Source organism: Cervus elaphus, chromosome 14 (assembly GCF_910594005.1).
Source record: "Cervus elaphus chromosome 14, mCerEla1.1, whole genome shotgun sequence".
Taxonomy (NCBI): Eukaryota; Metazoa; Chordata; class Mammalia; order Artiodactyla; family Cervidae; genus Cervus; species Cervus elaphus.
Window position 1 is genome coordinate 8,306,083 of NC_057828.1, and position 4,552 is coordinate 8,310,634.

General features: G+C 47.1%; 1 pseudogene; it reads left to right on the top strand.

Annotated features, from left to right (window-relative positions):
- Positions 1 to 2,089: 2,089 nt before the first annotated feature.
- Positions 2,090 to 4,244, top strand: LOC122708042 (annotated as a pseudogene).
- The last annotated feature ends 308 nt before the right edge of the window (positions 4,245 to 4,552 follow it).

The window sequence follows — 4,552 nt, forward strand, 5'->3', positions numbered from 1 at the left end:
CTTGGTCTTTTGGAATTCCATGTTACCGTGTGACCACTCCATACCTGTCTATTCCTCTCCCCTGCAGGACCCATTTCCTCCTCTAAGTTATTTTTCTGGTGACCGCTTGACCTATCACAGTACCAACAATGGGGAATACGGCAGTGGAGAGTCAAGTCAGTTTGGGGACATGAAGGCAGGCCTTTAAGGGATAGACTCTAAAGAATAGTTTACACTTCTTACTTTCAATTCATTAAATTAAAATTAGACAGTTAAAATCATTGCTGTCATTTTTTAAGTACTTATGTGCCAGTCACTGTACTGGAAACTTCACATACATTATCTTATTTAATCCTTAAACCTGTGAGATAAGTTATTATTACCAGTTTGCAAGAGAAAACATTTTCAAAGGTGATAAGTAATTTGTGTAAGGGCAGAACAAAAAGTTGAATACAGACACCCTGATACCACAGCCCTATATGGCTTCCCACTGTATATGCCACTTCTTTCCCAACAGTGGCATCTTGTGTTCAGAAGCTCAGTAGTGAAGAATAATAAGTTTGGGCTTCATAAAGATAGGAGTGAAAATCCTGACTCAGAAACTCACTATCTTGGACAAGTGACATAGCTATCCTTAGTATTATCCTTAGTTTCTTTATCTGAAAAGTAGGATTATACTACTTAATGCTGGGTTGATGTGAAGACTAAACAAGATCATCATATCTAACTTATACAAGCACATCTTAAGTATCAGGTACTGTTCTAAGTGTGTTACAAGCGTCCATTCATTTAATTCACACAAGAGCATGATGAGATAGGTGCTATTGTTATTCCCATTTTATGGATGAGGAAACTAAAGACCAGAAAGGTAAAATATCTTGTTCAAGTTGTTCAAGTTCACAGCAAATATTTCTGAAGGTTAAATATGAAGAGAGACGGCAGCCTAGAGAACCATGCATTTAACCACTTTGCTTTGCTAGCTGGTTGGAATGCCCAGGACGTAGAGAGCTCTTGGTCAGTAGAGGCTCTGGCTGTAGCAGTGGTTCTGCCTGGAGAGGAAAGTGATGAGCCTTCCTTCCAAGCTGTTACCTTCCTGGTGCCACTTACCTCTATAACATCTTTACTGAACTTCATTTTCCTATGCATCTGAACCTTGTCTCCTCAATAAGTAGAATAAGTTCCTTTGGAAATGATAGGATTGACCTGTCAGCTCTGATTACTTTAAGCTCTTACACCTGGGATTAAGAATCTTAGACCACTCTACTTCTCTGGGCCTCAGTTTCTGCTGAGAGAGTGCATATAAAGATGGACAATGGCTAAACTATGTATAAAAGTAGAACTCTGATCCACAGTCTGCAGCACCCAGCCCAGAAAACCAACCCATTATCTGTAGTAAGCAGCCTACGGAGCTGGTCTGCTATCTGTAAGTTAGACTTGTATGAAATCAGACCACAATCTCTAGCAACCAGCCCATGAAGGCAAACGATAACTCTTGTAGCCACTGGATCCAGATGGCCAGGACTTGATTAAACACTGGCAACTTCCTCAATTTTTGTCCCTGTTTCTAACCTAGCATGAACCAGAAAAAGCCAAATAATGTATCCTTAACCAGTTACATGGGGAATCCCAGGGACGGCGGAGCCTGGTGGGCTGCCATCTATGGGGTCGCAAAGAGTCGGACACGACTGAAGCGACTTAGCAGCAGCAGCAGCAGCAGCAACCAATCACATAGGATGTTCTGCTTCTAGTTGGCCTACTGATGGCCCCTCATGTCAACAACGTCCAGCCAAGGCATACCTGACAAGTTCCTTGTTTTCTCCTGTAACGATTTCCCACTTCTGCAGGCTCTTGTCGTTCAGTTGCTCAGTTGTGTTCAACTCTTAAGAGTCTCTGCCGAAACATGTCATGGTGGCTGACTCTCTTTCTATAACAAGCTCTGAATAAATAGCTTTGCTTGTTCTCTTTTGGTTGGTCTTCATTTATTCCACACTGCAAAATGAAATGAAAGAGTTGGGACAGATGATTCTGAATTCTAGAATCTGGATGTGCTAAATCTGTCTCAGAAGATCAGATTTAGCTGCTGCTGCCTACATGACTGGAAGGGGTTTGTATGGTTCCTGTGTCACCAGCTTTGGATTCAGAATTTGAGGTAAGCACATCGATTGGAAATACCTAGATGATGTCAGTGAAACTGGGCAAGGCTTCCCTCTGATGGAGGGGTGGGCTCAGAAGGCAGAGCATCTCCTAAAGCTAGGAATGAGATTCAGCTGCAGGGTGACACAAAGAATAAAAAAATCTGCTGAACCTTTCATTTCTACCATGCCCTGGGATTGCCCCAACTTATTTTCAAGGACTCAGGTCTTCTCCAACATGGTCCAGTGTAACTTTGTCTGCCCATTTCTCTTCCATACAGATGGAGAATGAATGGACCATTCCCCTGCAGGACTCTTAAGTTCCTGCAGGACAGGACTGTGTTAAAAAAGCCTACCTTATCTCAGCACAGTATAAAATTACATTATTGATGAGGACTAAATTCAAAAGCAGGCGAATGGAATGTGTCTTTAAAAGTTTAATAGAAAAAAAAGAAACTGCTTTTTCTTTTCTTTTTTTTTTTTTTAGAAACTGCTTTTTCTATGTTTGTGGCCCTCAGCCAATTTTTTCATGAATTAACAGCTTTGGTTTTTGCTAGAAAATAGATAACCCAGCTGCAGATTGGGCCTTGCTAACAGGAGGCAGCAGAACAACTGGTAAAATAATGAACTAATAGAGCCACTCCTGATTCACTGGAAGATTGGGAGGAGAACAGGTGACACTCTGGTTCAGCCCCGCTGTCAGGAGCACGGTGAGTCACTAGCTTAACGGGAAGAAGGCAGGACTCAGAGGCCTGGAGGCAGGAAGCTGTGGCTTACAACCAGAGTGCTAATACCTTTCAGAGTACATTCTTTGAACATTAGAGGTGGGAGAGGACTTACAGATCACTTTACAGGGTAGCCGGGTTCAGAGAGGAAAGTGACTTGCCTAAGGTTACACAGAGAGTTATGGCAGAGTTGACATTAAAGCTCAGGTCCCTGTACTTCCAGGACCACTACATCTCAGTTCAGTTTAAGAAGAAATAAAAATAACCCAGATTGGAAATGAAGTCAGTCTTTATGCACAGATGACAGGCCCATTTAGGCAGAAATATCCAATGGACTTACAAAAAGCTAGTAGAATAAGCAAGTTTTGTTTGACAGCAGGCTACAAGGTAAGATCAGTTGTATTTCCATATACCAGCAACATTCAATTGGAACTTGAAATTAAAAAAAAATACTATTTACAATAGCATCAAAAAGTAGGAAATCCTTGAGTATAAATCAAGAACAAAAGATGTAGAAGGGGACCCAAACTTCCCGTGCCTGCCGAGAGCCGGAGCGCTGTGGTACAGATAGGGGCTGAGAGGAGAGTGGCTGCCAACAGAGGGTGCAGGGCGGACGCACGGCCCACGCAGCCGTGGTGAAGATCCGCTTTCAACCTATGGTGGCCCTCATCAAGGCCGGCAAGACTGACAAGGCTTCGGCCTTGGTCTCCACCCCGGTGCCCGCCCCGGGCGCTGAGATTCTGCTGACCCTGGCTGGGGAGAAGCCCTTGGGAGGAGAGCCCCCACACCATCCCTACAAGACGCGGGGGCTCTGTCCATGGGCATGGACCTGCTGCTCATGGGCCTGGTGTTCGCCTCCGTCCACATCTACAGATCCTTCTTTCTCGTTCACCTGGCCCGAGACAACTTCTTCCACTGCGGGTCCTCTAGGAGGCCTCCCTGTCCTCCCAGGTCCGCACTCGCATGGAGCTGGAAGAGGACGGAAGATCTAACTGGAGGAGAGGAACCGCGAGGGCATCAACGTGCCCGTGCCCTGGTTTGGGGACATCCTCCATGATTCCAGCAGGGGCTCACTGTCTATCACGACTTCTCCCTGGACAGGAGTCACTTCATTGTTCAACACCACCAACCTGCTGCCCCCTTGCAACTTCTGGGAGTTCCTGGGGAGAAAGTGCAGAGGAGCACCTACCTCCCGCAGACACACGTCACCCCGGAGGAGGTGGTGGTCACGGAGCACGTCAGCGACAAGAGGCCCTGGCCTCCTTCGTCTCCCACCTGTTTGTAGCAAGGACACCTACTGGCGGTGGCGCGGGGTCACCCGGAAGCGGAAGTACAAACGAGGGGCCAACAACGGCAACGCCCCCCCCCCCCCCGCCATTTTGAGAGCTCCTGGGTGCGGAGACAATAGGGTGAGGGTGGTGTGAAACCCGCCCCGGCCTCCAGGCTCGCCCCGGCCCTCTCTCATTTTCCCTGGAGGCCGCTCCCTGGCTCCCCTTCCCCTCACTTAGCTCGTGCTTTGGACACCTTCCCCTACAGGGGATGTGTGTCCCCGTTTCTATCCAGCCCTGCACCACAGCTTTGACGTCTCATGGCCACCACCTCTGCCGACCTCTCAGGCCTGGGGCGTGAGTGGGGCGCCCCAAAATGGTTTCTGTGACCCTCATCTTGAGGTCAGGTGGCCGGGGTCCTGACTGGAAGCCAAAGGAGAAGGATTGG